Consider the following 19,010-nt stretch of genomic DNA (forward strand, 5'->3'; position numbering starts at 1 on the left):
TTCAAAACTCCTTATTTCTTGATACAAACATTTTACGAATATGGGAATATTGCAAAACAGTGACAAAATTTTAAGGTTTTAGCTACGCTATTACAAATACTCTATGTTTTCACCACCACCAGCACAAACAACATCTAGGCGACAGCTAGCTTCATCATAAATTATACATAATGTATCTGCTTTTACAGAAGTTATGGTGGCTGTTATTCTGTTCTTCACTTCTTCAATGTCAGGAGTTAAAGGGGACATGAACACACTTTCCTTCATATATCCCGACAAGAAAAAGTCGCATGGTGTCGTATCTGCGGATCTTGGAGCCCAAGAATGCGGAGCCATGTCCCGTGCACCCTATCCAGCTTTGAGCTATCTTCAAAATCTGCAGAATTTGCTTTTGACACAACTTCAAGAGGACTCCTACTACTTCATTTGCCAGCAGAATTGAGCTCCACCACACTGGCACAACAACGTACGTCAGTTTCTCAATGACTCTCTGCCTCAATGCTGGATAGGGCGTGCCGGCCGCTGTGGCCGAGCGGTTCTAGGCGCTTCGGTCCGGAACCCAGAGACTGCTACGGTCGGAGGTTCGAATTCTGCCTCTGGCATGGATGTGTGTGATGTCCTTAGGTTAGTTAGGTTTAAATAGTTCTAAGCTCTATGGGACTGATGACCTCAGATATTAAGTCCCATAGTGCTCAGAGCCATTTGAACCATTTTTGGATAGGGCGCATTGGACCCCGAGACGGTGCCCTGCATTCTTGGCTTTGAAGGTGGCCGGATATGACACATGCGATTTTTTCTGGTGGGATTACGTAAAGGAAAGTGTATTTATCTCCTCTTTATCTTGTGATGTAGAAGAAGGAAAGAACATAATAACAGCCAGCATAACTTCTGTAAAAGCAGTTACATTTATGACGAATTTAGCTGTCACCTAGATGTTGTTCGTTCTTCTGCTGGTGGTCACACAGGAATTTCTAGCTAGAAATTTAGGATTTTGTGACTATTTTGCAATGCGTGCCATGACTGTAGTACGTTTTTATCAATAAATATGGAGCTTTGAAATCATGTCACTCTTTCTGAAACACCCTGTACTTCATTGTCACTCTATTACGTGCTCTTTACAAAATCTATGGGACAACTTACCCACCCTGGGAAATTATCCATTTGTTAGCTTTTATATTTACACCAACAGATATATATTAAAACCATTAAAGTGAAAACACACATGACAGTACAGTACAGGCTCGAAACATTCGTAACTTATTGTCTGTAGTAATGACATTGTAAGCTCAGGTTTGAAGCTGCTACAATGCTGCAGCATACTCATTCTTAATTTTTCACATTTCATTCATTTTAGATAGCGGTGCAATGTATACGGCATTACTTTGCTTAGCTCGACACAACCTGTCACCTTCCACGCCGTTTCCTTTTAATTGTCCATATAAGAAAATCCGGGCACAACACCATTTCGCTAGGGCTGATCGATTGTGAACTTCAGCTTGTAATCATGGATTGCAGACTTGCAGAGATTCACATCAGCACTAACCAAATCAGAGCATACATCACTCCACGTACTGTATATAAACGGTGTTTCCTGTCCCACAGCCTTCATAATGTACGCTTTTGAATTGAAAGTGTAGACCTATTCTACATTGCGCAATATATCAATTTATTATATCGTACAAACAACGATTCACAGGTTTTTGGTGTTATAGGGAAGTTACTACGCAGTATGTTTGACTTAGTAACTTTCAACTGGTTGAAACAGGTATCCTTCTCAATTTTCTACTAAGTCTCAAATATCTATTGCGGAAACACCCGTATTGCACTGGGTCGATATACGAGGGTTGGAACTTTACTGGTTGTAACTATTTATTTACAGCTTGTACAAAATACATACGTGTTTCCTAGTTTTACTGACCTTCAAAGTAGTCACCAGCATTGTGTATAACCCATGGAAGGATACTCTTAGCAGTGCCAGTTCTGTTGACACCTCGAGCGACGTGGTCTATTACCCGACGAATTTGTAGCAGTTCTGAAGCGAATGCCGTGAAGTGTTTCCTTCAGTTTAGATTCAAATGGCTCTTAGCACTATCTGACTTAACATCTATGGTCATCAGTCCCCTAGAACTTAGAACTACTTAAACCTATCTACCCTAAGGACATCACACAACACACAGTCATCACGAGGCAGAGAAAATCCCTGACCCCGCCGGGAATCGAACCCGTGAACCCGGGCGCGGGAAGCGAGTACGCTACCGCACGACCACGAGCTGCGGACCTTTCAGTTTACAAATCGAGTGGAACTGACGAGGGCTTAAGTCAAGGGAGTGCAGTAGGTGGTACATCAGTTAGCAGCCCCATCAGTCAAATAAATCAGCAACAGTTCATTTTTGGATCACAACCTATGACCAGCTTAGAGACAGAAGTGATGACACTTTCAGCAGGACCTGACCTTCATTTTGCAGGACAATGCTCAAGCACGTACAGTGCAAGCTGTTACTGATTTGTTTGGCTGATGGGGCTGCAAAGTGCTGTACCACCTACTGCACTCCCCTGACTTAAGCCTTCGTGGCTTCAACTTGATTTCTGTGCTGAAGGAAACACGTCACGATATTCGCTTCAGAACTGCTACAAATTCGTCGAGAATAGACCGCGCCTCTCGAACTGTCAACACAACTGGCATTGCTAAGAGTATCGTGCGACTTCCACATCGCTGGCAACGGGTTATACACAATGCTGGTGACTACTCAGAAGGTCAGTAAAACTTTGGAACACGTATCTATTTTGTACGAGCTGTAAATAAATAGTTGCCACTGTTAAGGTTCTAACCCTCGTATTTGACCTCTGTATAGGCTCTAAACGTTTGTTCTGCAAGACATGTGTCAGTAGATGTTCTCACAAATGTCGTAGGTAAGTATTGTAACTGCGCCACTGTTGTGTTTCAGATTTCTGTTTATCCATTCAACAACTTGTCATTAGCTTATCGGTCAACATTTGACAGGTATAGAGAGTATGTAGTACGTGATGCGTCTTGTGTATTTCTACTGGAAATACAACCGGTTGTCATTTGCGAAGTAATACGATAGTTACTGTACGAGGCAGATCCGTGTAGCAACATTGAGTCTTACGCAATGGCTCTGCACTATTTCAAACGTGATATTCCCTGTTTGCGTTAATTAAAGCGAAGCCCATTATGTAACGTGTTTACATGCTTTCCACGTGGCGTATAATTAAATCGAGCGTAGCAGAATTATCCCAGCACGCAGACTGCATACGAGGATTAGTCCCAAGGTTTCAATTATCACATCGAAAAAAATATAGTTACGTATTTGAGTATTTGTTTCACTGCAGGTACATGTCAGGAAGCCCAGCGTCACACTACCCTATCACTCAGCTAGAGAAACCAAACAAAATGGTACATCCCAATTTAGTATCGTATTGCAATGCGTTTTCCGCACATGGATGGGAACAACGGTGCATCAGTCCAGGCTGGATTAATGAAACAGTACGGCAATAATGCACTATCATATGACACTGTGGTCTGTTGATGTATGTGCTTCCGCTGTGGTTCAACAAGTCTGAAAGGTGAAGAAGTACCGGGAATGACGGCAGGAAGGGAGGCAAGACTCTTATGCTCGAAGACGAGCGTATTGCAGTCCAGACTATACTTGTAAAAGTGAAAATCAGCCATGGACCAGATTTCAACATTTTGCACGATACTTGAAAAATGACGTAGGTCCCTACCTGCTGGCTTCCTCAACTGCTAGTACCAATTAAAACGCCTGTCGACCTGCAGCGGCACCAGCGGAAATGTTAATGTATACTGAAGAGATTGCAGAATTTAAATTTTGACATACTAATTAGTTTAGATTCATTACAATTTTTGTTCGAACTTGTTGAGAATAATGTAACTGAATGTTTCTATTAATTGATCCCAGACATATTCCGTAGCAGAAAACATAATTCGTACCTTTGTTCAACAAACGGTGGCACGTTGTAGGTTTCTATTACGTTGGTGGGTAAGTTCGTAGCTTTTTTCTTTTGTGTATTGATATTCCATTTCTTATGTGTTTATTTATCGATTATCATATTTTATTTGTAGTTCACTGTTGCTATTTGAGTTTAGATACTGTCATTTGGTGACGGTAAGTGGAGCTGTGGACGCTAGAAAATGGAGTGTCAAGTGGAGATGTAGGAACATTTCCGACATATTCATCTGTTTGAGTTCAGTAGAGGGGTGACAACAAGTGAGGCAGCCAGAAACATTAGCACCATGCATGGAGATAATGGCGCTGTACAGAGCACGCCAGAAAATGGTTTTCTCGTTTAAGGATAACCGTTTTGCGATTAGTAACTTCCGAAGTTCAAGAGGCTCGTTTAACAGTGTTAATAAATAATCATCCACTCCAGCGTGTACTCGAGAAGCGTCAAATGTTATGAAATGTGATCATTCCATAATCGTGCGACATTTGCATGCAATGGGAAAGTTTCGAAACTCCAGTGTATGGGTACCGCATGGTCTAAGCCAAAATCAGCGGGTGGCCATATGTACATCTCTGCTTACTCGTCATCAATTGGCTCATAAACAACATGGACCAGTCCTATTATGGGTCGTTTTCTGGCGACGAGAAATGGTGCCTTTATGCTAACATACGTAAAGGGAAGCAATGATTGAACACAAACAAAGCAATAGCTCCCCTTCTAAAAATCTGAGCACATTCACATAAAATAATGTTATGCATTTGGTGGAAAAGCGACTGTTTGGCGTATTACGAGTTGCTTACTCGAGGTGTAAGTGTCACTGTTGACATTTGTTAACAACAACTGAGACATTTTGCAGACGCAATCCAAGAACAAGAAACAGGAAGACTGTGTAAAGTGACGCTACCGTGTGATAAAGCCGCCCGCATTCTTCTAGACTAACAAAAAACAATGTACTGGAGTTGAGATTGAAAATCATTCCGCACCCACCTTATTCATATGATCTTGCGCCCACAGGTTTTCACCTTCTCCATTCTCTATCGAACAACCTCCAAGTAACTTTTTTTCCGTATGAAAAAATACGCTCCTAATACGGCTCGAAGAGTTATTCGCCTCAAAACCACTTAATTTCTACAGTCTTGGAATCGAAAAGCTATCTCAGCGATGGCAGACTTTTGTAAAAAGTAAAGGAGAATAAGTCATTGATGACAAATGCCTTTACTACACTACTGACCATTAAAATTGGTAACTGCGAAGATTACGTGCTACAGACGCGAAATTTAACCGACAGGTTGGTTCAAATGGCTCTGAGCAATGAGACTTAACAGCTGAGGTTATCAGTCCCCTAGAACTCAGAACTACTTAAACCTAACTAACCCAAGGACAACACACACATCCATGCCTGGGGCAGGATTCGAACCTGCGACCGTAGCGTAACCGACAGGAAGAAGATGCTGTGCTGTGATATGCAAATGATTAGTTTATCATAGCATTCACACAAGGTTGGCGCCGGTGGCGACGCCTACAACGTGCTCAGATGAGGGATGTTTCCAACCGATTTCTCATACACAAACAGCAGTTGGCTGGCGTTGCCTGGTGAAACGTTAGTTGATGCCTCGTTTAAGGAGGAGGAATGCGTACCATCACGTTTCCGACTTTGATAAAAGTCGGATTGTAGCCTATCGCGATTGCGGTTTATCGTATCGCGACACTGCTGCTCGCGTTGGTCGAGATCCAATGACTGTTAGCAGAATATGGAATCGGTGGGTTCAGGAGAGTAATACTTAACTCCGTGCTGTATCCCAACGGCCTCGTATCACTAGTAGTCAAGATGACAGGCATCGTATCTGCGCCGGCCTGTGTGGCCGTGCGTTTCTAGACACCTCAGTCTGGAACCGCGAGACCGCTACGGTCGCAGGTTCGAATTCTGCCTCGGGCATGGATGTGTGTGATGTCCTTAGGTTAGTTAGGTTTAAGTAGTTCTAGGGGACTGATGACTTCAGACGTTATGTCTCCTAGTGCTCAGAGCCATTTGAGCCATCTTATCCGCTTGGCTGTAACGGATCGTGCAACCACGTCTCGTTCCCTGAGTCAACAGATGGGGACATTTGAAAGACAACAACTATCTACACGAACAGTTTGACAACGTTTGCAACAGCATGGACTATCAGCTCAGAGACCATGGCTGCGATTACCCTTGACGCTGCATCACAGACAGGAGCGCCTACGATGGTGTACTCAACGACGAACCTGCATGCAGAAATAGCAAAGCGTCATTTTTTCGGATGAATCCAGGTTCCGTTTACAGTATCATGATGGTCGCATCCGTGTTGGGCGACATCGCTGTGAGCGCACATTGGAAGCGTATATTCGTCTTCGCCATACTGGCGTATCACCCGGCGTGATGGTATGGGGTGCCATTAGTTACACGTCTCGGTCACCTCTTATTCGCATTGACGGCACTATGAACAGTGGACGTTACATTTGAGATGTGTTACGACCCGTGGCTCTGCCCTCATTCGATCCCTATATTTAAGCAGGATAATGCACGACCGCATGTTGCAGGTCCTGTACGGGCCTTTCTGTTTACAGAAAATGTTCGACTGCTGCCCTGGCCAGCACATTCTCCAGATCTCTCACCAACTGAAAACGCCTGGTCAGTGGTGGCCGAGCAACTGGTTCGTCACAATGCGTCAGTCACCACTTTTGATGAACTGTGGTATGGTGTTGAAGCTGCATGGGCAGCTGTACCTGTACACGCCATCCAAGCTCTGTTTGACTCAATGCCCAGGCGTATCAAGACCGTTATCACGGCCAGAGATTGTTGTTCTGGGTACTGATTTTTCAGGATCTATGCACCAAAATTGCATGAAAGTGTAATCACATGTCAGTTCTAGTATAATATATTTGTCCAATGAATACCCGTTTATCATCTGCATTTCTTCTTGGTGTATCAATGTTAATGGCCAGTTGTGTAACATTGCAGTCTCTTGGCGGTAAGTGACTTTGGCGTTATGGATGAATGTAATTATGTCGAAAATGACGTTACATTACGACAATGTCCGCCCAATGAACATCTTTGACTTTATCTTTTCTACTCCGCTTTATAAATTATTCCTAATTACAATTTATTCAGCTATTTAACGAAAACATCTAACAAAAAATACAATAAATTTATCCCAACGTAAAAAATCCGTTATACACTACAGCCATCCCTATAAAATAACTCAGTTTGTGGTTTTGATCTTTTCTGCAACGAAGTTCAAAGACGGAGACGCTGTGTCACCACACAGCTAGCTTGAGAACGATGGTTGATGATTGCTTTTGCTCCAAAATTCTTGTTAGCCATTGAATTGAGTCGTCCCCGAACAATTGTGAAACACCGCTCCAAGCTTTTGCTAACCTTGTGTTTGTTAACGTGCGTTTTGTACACAAATAGTGGGATGTTTATGCTGATCTCCTTTTTTTGTGGAATAACTGATATTCTCGTCAGTCACATTGGCAGCAGTGTTGAGTCGTCCCCTCCATGTAGTTTCTTGAAAATAAAGTGGTGGGGGGGGGGGGGGGGGTGAACTTAGATACTGAGCAAAACTTAGATTCTGGGAAAAGATTGTTGATAGGCTCAGGAATAATGTTGAGAAACCCGAAAAGAGGCACAGCAAAAAGTTGAATGAACTGATCAAGCCAAGGAATGTAAATGTCGTAAAAAAGTAAGGTTAGTAAGGTTAGCGTTGGGAAACAATACCCCAATGATGGGGTAGCTAATTTATCAAACATTGTACTGAATGATGAAGAAAAATACTTTACTAAACAAAGATTTATAACATAATATGAATAAAAATGCTTCTAATGAAAGTATTAAGCGAGTAATAGTTGAGACTAAGATGGCATGAGAAGCAGCTAGCATGACGAAAGTAGAAATTGCGGACGCAACCATTAAGGTCAATAACGCTCTACCAATTTAAAATAGCTCTTATAATGTTGTTTATCACGAGAGTTGTATTTTACAAAATCTCAATGCATAGTTAGAGCAGAAGATGGCAATGGTCACTCGAGCAGACAAGGGGAAAACGGCAGTACTTATATATGATGATAACTGTGTTAGGAAGGTGGAAGAATTCTTTGCAAAAAACGAAATAATAGAAATTTACAGAGGTCAAACAGAAAAACTCCAGAATGATGTGTGTAAAAACTTGACAGCTTCCAGTTTAAAGAAATCGCCTAAAATGATGATTACGAAACTTCTCTATCTTAAGGCTCAAGTTAAGATTAATAAAGATAGAAATACGGTTTATCCGATTGTGAATAATATTTCATCACCATGCTATAAATTAAATAAATTTCTTAGGTATAAACTTAAATCTGTTTACATGCTCGCTACTTTTTCTGGCCTTTAAACCAGTTCTGAACTTGCAAATGTAGTCGAGGTTATACATATACCAAACAATGAGATATTAGTTTTCGTGGATGTAATAAACCTCTACAGTAATGTCTCCATAACAGAAACTATAGAAATTATTAGACGTGGTCTGCTAACCCATAACAAGAACAGTGCTGCAGAATGTGCAGCACTAATTGCATTTTTAGAGTCTGTTTTAGGTCACAATTTTTTTACCTTCCACATATCATCAAAAAAATGGACGTGGGATGGTACTCTAGCAGATACATTTGTGAAGGGTTTAGTATATAAATTTTTTGCCAATATTCCACAGCTAAATGATAAACCATTTATTATAAACGGTACATTGATTGAGGTTGCCACCAGTGAGGTTAAGGAATTTGCCCAACCTATAGGCAGCATGCGCCCAAACGTTAATATTGCGACGGAATTGGAAGGAGGGAAATCCATTAACTATATTGATATTACTATTAAGAATGTTGACAGTAAGCATAAATTTTCAATTTTCTGAAAACCTATATGTGCAGACAGTGTCATCACTGCCAGTTCATGCCATCGTCTACGATATAAACAACTTTTATTCATCTCAATGAGCCGTCCGGAGTGGCCGAGCGGTTCTAGGGGCTTCAGTCCGGAACCGCACGACCGTTACAGTCACTGGTTCGAACCCTCCCTCGGGCATGGATGAGTGTGATGACCTTAGGTTAGTCCTCAGAAGTTAAGTCCCATAGTGTTCAGAGCCGTTTCAACCATTTTCACCTCACTGATTGACCAGCTCTTTCGTCTAGCTTCAGCCGAAACTGAAATACGTAAAGAACTTGGTATTTTAAAATGAACTACAATAGCTAATGTTTCTCCTGTAATGATTTCATACGCCCTTACAGTCGGCTAAAGAAACGAAAAATAAACAAGAAGCAAACGCGCACTCACTGCGAAAACAGAATTAATACAGAAGAAATGAAAACCATTCCAATGAAATTTCAGGGCAATATGTCCCACCAAATAGAGAAACATTCGAGAAAGTCTGTCTGGCTTTCACGTTAAAAACAGCTTAAAACTTCGACTAAACCATAAATTGAAAAGTGCATATGACAAATTTGATGGCTTTGGAGTATCAGAATTGTCTACTGTAACTATGATGAATATTATATCGGCCAAACCGGCTGCTCCTTTAATGTATGTTTTAAGGGGCATTCTCAGCAGCGCAAAAGATTTGCTTTGTTTCATGAATCTGAAAGTTGACTTGTCTCTTCTCAGTTCTGTAACACATTTCTTCAACTAGTTAATCTTATTATTTGACTGGTACCGCATTTTATCATTCTTTTCTTGGAACGGCGTGTCACACGCTACGAGAAGGCCTCCGGCTGTTAAGTACCTCGGACACTTCTCACCTACCATTCTGGCGCCCATGCCAACAGAGGGCGCTGATTGCTTATTGCACTCTGTTGTTTCTTGGCTTCTCTCCCTATTTATTTTATCATTTTTATATTATTCTGTTAACTCCGCAAGCTTGTTATAATATACGCCAAAATATTTTTATGTAAATCGCCACAACAGCGACTCAGAATTGCAGATCGTTACTTAATCGTTTCCTTTTAACAATCTAAATTTTGTCGGCCGCAGTGGTCTCGCGGTTCTAGGCGCGCAGTCCGGAACCGTGCGACTGCTACGGTCGCAGGTTCGAATCCTGCCTCGGGCATGGCTGTGTGTGATGTCCTTAGGTTAGTTAGGTTTAAGTAGTTCTAAGTTCTAGGGGACTCATGACCGCAGCAGTAGAGTCCCATAGTGCTCAGAGCCATTTGAACCAATCTAAATTTAACTTTAGTTGTGTTTATCAGTTAACGAAAATCATCACCTGCACCACCTGGTAAGTCTACCGTAGACTTCAACTAATGAATTTTTCTTTTTATTGCATTTTATACAATTATATAATTGATGAATATGTATCAGTTTACAGTAGGGACACCAAAGGAGCTTACGACACTTTCTGGGCACAATAGTGCATTTTCTCATGAATAGTAACACTGTTAAGAGAATGATTCCACCGGCACTGTGGCCCACTATATACCATATGTTAAACATGCTACGCTGATTTTGTGGGTGTCTTTGGACGATGCCTCTATGCCTTCATTATATTATAACATGTTTTAAAACAGGTATGTCTCGTCATATTTTAAACGCATGTTTTCTACATGTGTGCCAGTAATACATTTCATTATGGCCTATTTCATTGTTTTAAGATGTAGCCAATCAACTAGTTGTCTTTCATTTTTCTTGTGTTTTGCTGCAGATTGAAACCGGTAGTGTAAGGACCTAATAATTCTGTAGTCATTGACAGAAATAAAGGAAATCTGTTCTACACTTTCTGGGTCATTGTTCTATTCACGACCATGTCACAGCTTGTGTAACAGATTCACTTGTTCCCCGCGTCCTCATGTTTTGAGACATACGGTGGGACCACTTTAAACACTTCTCCTTCGTGCACTTTTATCACTCCTATAACCAAGCATTCTTGTTCTTTGTAGTGAATAACATCCACATTAACAGAGAATTTTTCGTTGTTTTTCTCAAATATTTCCACATGGATTAGATTGCTAGCAAATGAAACATTTTCAAAAGTCACTGTATCGAATAAAGATGGTAATTAGACACACGGCTTACATGATTATATGCTGGGTACATAACTGCTGTAATTAATCACTTGAAGCAATAACTATCATTCTTGTAATCAGCATTTATCATGACATGTTTGTTTGTAATCGGTTTTGGTAATTTTGTATGCATTCCTGCATCCAAGAAATTACTTATATTTTTGACACAAAATTTCAAAGTTTCTCCTATCGCACAGCTAGCAAAACGATCTTGAAATTTTCTAGTTGGCCTGAAACATTCGTTGAATACCATTCATTGATTTCATAAAAACCAACAGAGATGCACCCTTGCTGTTCATATACATTTACATAATTTCGCGAGACTTGGAAATTAAGTATTTAAAGAAAAATGTGACATTGATCTTGCGTAGGTGTTTGAACTCAATTACTCTGTTGGTAAAAACGAAAAGGTAAGCATCAAGAAAGTGTATGGCATACTTCAGCCCATTACGATATGCTATTATGCCGATGCATGCCCCGCTTTTGAAAGTAGAATTTGTAGAAATTAATTCAAGAGTATCAACACCGATTTTATCTCCCTTTACAGATGGTTTTCCCATTATTTGTTATTATATATAACTGATTTCTCTGTAGCAGCTCTTCTTCTTCACCAACAGTTTGTAAGTGGAAATGTCACAGAATTCTGGAATTTCAAAGTAATATTTTGTAGTTGCAAAATGGAAGAAAAAGAGTCTTTGAACACACTAATAATAAAAAAAGAATGAGACCATTGGAGGTGAAGATCTTTACACTTACAATCTAAAATAGAATAGAGTTATGTGTGAACACAAAATATCTCGATGCTGCATGCACTCAAAACAGGTAATTGTGCTAGCAACAGCATCAGTGATTCACTACTAGTGACTGCCTTGCTTCTGATATCTCTCGTCTACTTTCTCAACAATGTCTCAGACAAATTGACATTTGACTACTGCACATGACCATGCCATGTGTGTTATTTCTCATTTTAAAGAAATGTGTGTTGAATCACTGGGCACTATTTTGTGCAATCTCCAACTGTGTGATATCGTTTTCTTCTATCATTGAGAACATCTATATTTCCCCTCGAGAATTTCCTTTCTTTGGCTATTATGAAATAGATTTCTCTTGTTTGTTTCTATTTTAGTGTAGTGGTGAGTTTCTTTTACAACATGTTCTACATATGTGGAATGAGTACACTCACTCTTCAATGTCCTTATATGTTCTTTTTACCTGATATTAAAATTACATGCAGTCACCTGAAGGTATTTATGGCTGTCAGTTTTACATTTTAATCTATATATTGTTCAAGTACTGTACTGTATTAACTGTCTCTTCATTCAAAGTTTTTAACTTGTTTTATGCTTTTGAATCTGTCATGTAAATTTTTTGAAGATGTGACTGATTTTGTGTGCGAGGTGACTGTGACATGATTGTTCCATTTTGTGTTACATATTTTTAAAATGTGGCTGATTTTATTCCCTGTGAGTTATGTCTCTAGCTGTATCTTTTCTGAATATAATGAAGTTGCTTCTGTTGTTGGATTTTATCATTTTGGGGTCAAAGTAATGCGTTGTTTCTCCAGTTTCCATTCCAATAGTGAACTGAATGTTGTAGTGTATGTTACATAACTACATGTGTAAACTGTTTATATGATCTTGTGCTACGCTACAGACTCTTAACATAAGCCCAAGCATATGGAGTGGATCGAGCATTTGAAGTAACAGAAGCCAGTACATTGTTCTGTGTGGCGAGTGTTCACCAGAGAAAAAGGCATAGTTAGGAACGCCCCAGGTAATTGTGGTACGACTCATCTTGTTCTCTATATACATCAACGATCTAACGGATAAAGTATGCACCGATCTGCAACTGTTTCCTGATGACGCTGTAGTGTACGAGACAGTGTCGTCTTTAAGTGACTGTTGGAGAATATACAATGATGTGGACAGGATTTCTGTTTAACGTGAAGAATGCAAACTACTCTATACATAGATCTAGATTAACGCACATTAGTAGGAAAAAGTGTCACATTAGTAGGAAAAAGTGTCCTATAATTTTAGAATCCAGTGTTAGTGGTGTGCTCCTTGCCACAGTCACGTCTATTAAGGATCTAGACATAACGTTGCAAAGCATTATGAAATGGATCGAACATGTAAGTTTGGTTATAAGGAAGGGGGAAGGTTGCCTTTGGTTTATTGGAAGAAATCTAGGAAAGTGCTGCTCACATACAATGGAAACAGCATACTGAAAACTTGTGCAACCCAGTCTTGAATTCTGCATGCGTATTTGGAATCTCCACCAGCTCGGTTTAATGGGAGACGAAGCAAATCTGAGGCGTGCTGCTGGATCTGTTAACGGTAGGTTCAGGCTGCAGGCGAGTATTACAGAAATGCTCCCTGAACTGGATTGGGATACCTGCAATAAAGAACATGTTTCTTTCGTGAAACATTATTGAGAACAGGCATTCACGACAGACTGCAGAACGATCGTATTGCCATCAACGTACAGCTTAAGGGCCTCGAAGACGACATAAAAGAAGTCAGGGCTTGTATGGAAGCATATAGACAGTCGGTTTTTCCGTTTCTCCTTTGGAAAGGGAACGTCTAGCTGTGGAGTTACGTATGCTCCGTCATGCACCCTTCTGTGGCTTTCAGAGTATTTATGTAGATGTACTATCAGGAATTTCGCCTTCATGGGACGACTGGAATGGGGCACATTCAGTCTTGTTAGGCCGACTGATAAGCAAATTGACTGAGAAGCGGCGGCTCCACGACAAGAAAACTGACAATGGCCGGCGGAGCAGCGTGCTGACACCACGCCCGTCCTCTCCGCACCCCATAACGTCAGTGGCAGAAGGGGACACGGGTTGCAGTTCGTGCCGAATGACCCACAGGGGCGTATGGACTGCGTCTATGTTTCTACTTAGATGTGTGAAACTGAAATAAAAAAAACACAGAGACGCGCTCTCCTGCATGAAAGAATCAGTGTTCCATCTTATAGAAAAATTTGTCAGACGATCTGCTGCCCTTGCATGATTTGTACAGTAATGGATTTTAATGTTTCTTCTTGATGGATTCGCAACACGACAGCTTTCCCGTGAATGAGAATGCGAGATTAACTGTCAAAACCAATTATGTCCTAAACAAATAGTATAATGATAGGATATAAATAAAAATCAAGTGTCCTGATGTTTTACTTATAGACGTTTATACTTGAAAGTTATTGAATGTCTTCGTCATTCAGTTCCTCGAGCACAAACTGAACACTGGCAACCAGGAGGTTATTTATGGACCTATGGTCGCCGTTAAGTGAACGTCAGTAGGTGGTGAGGGGTGCTGAGAGTAATGCGATATTTTAGTCGTTCTTCAACAGGACCAGCAAGTAGACGCTGGATGTCGGCTGCCCAATTCTGCCACATAAACAAAATATGAATAGAATTCAACAAAGTTATCCAATACATAGATCAAGAACACAGAAGTGAACGTGATACTACGAACATTAGTTCGTTACTGTAGCTACCGCCAAGAACTGGTGCTTCAGCGCGCTACAAAGAACTATGTGCTGCTTGTGATATTAGCCTCATTTTTGTGAGAGCCTCCTGCCAATACTAGAGAGATAGTCTGATGTCTCTGGTAACAAACGCACTTCGCACTGCTGTTCTGCCTCCTGCCCCCCCCCCCCCCCCCCCCGCCCCCTTTCACACCTCCGAGGCATTTTTTTAAAGTCACTCTCTGATTTGGTGAGGCCAAATCTCTGAAATTTATTAACAACAAATCAGGTAAGAGACGTTTCTCCAAACTCTTGCTTACTTAAACATCTAAGACTGTCATTGATCTACGCGCATTAACATCTGCAAACACAGTTTAATCAGACACCAGTACTGTATGTGTTCGTGCTGTGTGTGTGTGTGTGTGTGTGTGTGTGTGTGTGTGTGTGTCTGAAAAATAGGAAAAATAAAATGAAAACACTGAACAGATTTAGAGGACCAAACCATGCTCTGCACCTTCAAAATCTCCCAAATACTGGATCGGGTGATATATTCCTTGTCCCTTACATGAACTACATAAAAATTTGTCTTCAAACACGTACTGCTGGATCCCTCCGCATTAAACGATAAAAAATCTATTACATGCAGGGCGGGCCGCATGTTACATTACTTGACAAGGTGCTTCTGTCTTTATCATCTACAGTTATAGCTTATTAACTTCATTTATTGTTATAGTGTATACATGCCGAAACTGTTAAGACTTTTTACATCATCTGAAACGCACATAGCAGCTGGTTAATATCTGTTAACTGGCTACTCGAGTTATAGTAATTAAGTTTACAATTCAGCCCTTTGGAACTGTTAAATAACTGACCATGCAAAACTTGACGCGTGACTTACAGCTACACGATGTACAATGAATCGATTTTGTACTTATCTTTCAATAGTGGCTTTTTGATTAGGACTTTAAAAAACATATTTATTCCTGGACACAGCTGCAACCACATTAGCGTACTTACATTACAAATTTCAAACGCATCAAACGGTCGTCTTCAAATATAAAAGGAACGACAAAAATCTTTATTATGCTCATAACATATTTAGTATTAGATTCCAATTATTATCGAAAGTCTAGGAAAGAGCAGAGAGTATATAAATTTTCTAGCGCCGTCTGGTAGTGGTTATAAGTGATAAGTAAAACTACATTTACGTACTACGTAATGTGTGAAACACAATTGAAACAACATCTTTTCATTAACATACATTAAACAAAACATGTGAGTTTCATTAAAGTTTATCAGACTATTTTAATAAAATATTTTGTAGTGAAGTAAAATGAAAATCAGCTATGTTTCTCAGTTGCTGCGTTATTTACTTGTAGTTCACGTCAAAACAATATGAGGAAGCTGTAAAGTAAATACGCCATACTTCAAAAACTACAATAAGACAATGTATTACATTCAGTGCAAATCAGTTCATTTTCATCGTTACATTTTGTACAAAAATATTTCGTGTAAACAGTCATTAAATAATACACACACAGCAGGTGAAATGCAAACAAAACAAACTTAATACGATTCAGTTTCATAAACTCATTTAACTTAGGTGTGAAGAGAAAATTACAAGAAATTAAATTAATATACAACTGCAAAAAACGCCATTCTTCCACTTACCAAAATTTGAAGGCTATCTTAAGTCACTACTGCCACTCACCCATGCTTCTTCCTTATTTACAAGAACAAATCTTGTAACTATAACTCCATGAAGCTACAAATTTTCCCGAAACATGATAATCACTACAAAAGTTGAAAATCCCGATCGTCTTGCCCCTGGAAAACATTGCTGACTTGAAAAGCGAGCATTCAAATCTTATACAGGGATTTGCTGTTGGTTTTAAATGTTCGGTTACTGTGTTGTGGCCTGCACATACACAAAAGAAGAAATGAAAATGGGGAAATAAGTAACAAGTAATATTACCGCCACGAGGTAGAAGAGTGGCATTCGAAATGCTACGCACGTGAGGCAAGAAAAACGAGGAAATTTGGTTGTAGTATACTGTATGTTCCGCGAGTGGAATATAAAACGTTTAGTCGTCATCGATGTAATGCCTATAAAACTGAAGGAGGTAACTGATAAAAATTTAACAAGTGTACTCTGCAATTAAGACATGAAAAGGAGAAAGAAGTTAAGAATGAAGTGAAATATAGTTTTACTCTATTGAACTGAAGAGTTCACGCGCGGGGCGAGGGATCAAGTCAACCGTAAGATGATTTGATAAGGAATTAAAGTTCAAGGAGAAGAAATGAAAAGTTTGAGGTTTGCCAATGCAATTATAATTATGTCACACACGACAAGAACGTCGAAGATCAGTTGTTCGGTATAGACAGTGTCTTGAAAACAGATGATAAGATGAACATCAATGGAAGTAAAACAAAGGTAATTGAATGTAGTCGAATTAAATCATGTGATGCATAAGAAACTAGATTGTAAAAAGGGACACTAAAAGTACCAGGCGAGTTTTGCTATGTGGGCAGAAAAATAACTGACTTTGGCCAAAGTAGGAAGGATATAAAGGCATACTGGCAACAGCAATGAAAGTGTTTCTGAAAATGTGAAATATTTTAAAATCGACTATAAATGTGTTAGGAAGCCTTTTCTGAAATACCTGTTTGGAGTGTAGCCGTGTGTAGAAGTGAAAGGTGCACGATAAACAATGCAGTTAAGAAAAGGATGGAGGCTTTAGAAATGTGTTGCAGCAGGAGAATACTGACGATTAAATGGATAGATCGAGTACCTAATGAGGGCACTGAATCTAGCCGGCAGAACATAATACGTATTATGGTGCGGCTTGATCAAAAGAAGGAAGGGATCGCTTGATAGAACAAATCTTGAGACGACAAGTTATTCTGAACTTGGTAACGGCGAACGGCGGGAGGGGGTGACAGCGGATAGAGTAAAATTTGGAGGTGATTGACTACATTAAACAGATTAAAATGGGTGGGGGTTGAAGTAATTATGTAGAGATTAAGAAGTGGCTTGCGGAGTATGGATGTAGATATTCACAGGGTAGGCAAACGAGGAGAGTGGATTAAACCAATTCTCGCTTCGAGGATCACCACAACAACAACATAGGAGATAGTGTCTATAAATAGAGAAACTGCAATACTAAGCGAAACTGGAAAATTCTCAGCACGTAAATAAACGAACGAAAACGGATGAATATCAGATGAACTCTCAAGATATTCAGCCTTATACTTACGTCAACACATTTCAAAAATAAACCACCAAAGCAGATTACATGGAGATCACTGAATTCACTCATTGACAAATTCTAGACTGACTGTTATAAAACTATTTTTTAAAACCACAGAGAAATTAAGGACATCCAAGTAAGTAAGAGAGCAAACCTGTAAGAACAAAACTATAGTTCACAAAAGAAAGCCACAATTCCCCATGTTTCACACCATAAGGATCCAACCACCTCACACAGGAGAGCTAGAGCAAAAGCAGCCGAGCAACTGGCAACAAATCAAAAACAAATTGAGCGAAACAGCCCAAACACAAATACCTCGGCAGGGTGGGATAAAACACCCTTGGTGGAACGAAGATGTGGGGATGAAGTCCAGTCTCGACAGTATGCATATAACGATTGGGACAGCAATAAGACGAAGGCAACTACAAAAAAATTTCTGTCAGTGAGGAAAGGGACAGACACATTAACGAGCAAGATGAAAACGAAATATGAAAAAGATTAACTAGAACTTGAGAAAGACTTCTAAAGGAACAACACACGAAATTTTATAGGTTCTTCAAAACAGCCCATGGAATATCAATTACGAAGTTGAAGTTTCTAGGAATTTTGGAGGTTGGCTCTAAGAAATCAAGAAAACTGCAAGTAACTTGCCAGTCTTTTCAAAGAACTACTTAACTGCCCAAAACCAACACAAACGTTTCCCTGCACGAGAATCTGAGGAAATTAATGAAAATTCATTACCTTCAGATGAAGACGAAATTGCCAGATAGATTAAAAGGCTCAAAAATAAAAACGCATCGAAGAAAGACGGAATCATAGAAGAAATTCTCAGTTCTGAAGGTCCAAAGCAAAGAAAGAAACCACCAAAATCATGCAAGACACTTGGTAAAGAGACCAAATTCAAAAGATTGGAAAAATGCGATATTGACCTGTGGGGTAAAAGTAGATAAATACAGGGGAATCTCATTAAGATCAGTTTCATACAAAATTATATCCCACGGTCTTCTCAATGAAGCACAGGAACAACTTAAACCAAGAGCTGGAGAATACCGAAACTTGAATCTAGAGCCAAGCCGAAGATATAAGAAAATTTGTAGCAAAAATTTAATCAGCACAGCTGTTGATTCCAAAAACGCCCGCTGACTCAGGTGACCGCTAATCACTCTAATAAATATTACAAGTAGGAGGTCTAGATTTGGAAACATATGCAATCACAAAACAGACACTAGCAGCTTCAGAGGCTAAAGTTAAATTAATTGA

The sequence above is a fragment of the Schistocerca gregaria genome, chromosome 3 (genome assembly GCF_023897955.1).
Source record: "Schistocerca gregaria isolate iqSchGreg1 chromosome 3, iqSchGreg1.2, whole genome shotgun sequence".
Classification (NCBI taxonomy): domain Eukaryota; kingdom Metazoa; phylum Arthropoda; class Insecta; order Orthoptera; family Acrididae; genus Schistocerca; species Schistocerca gregaria.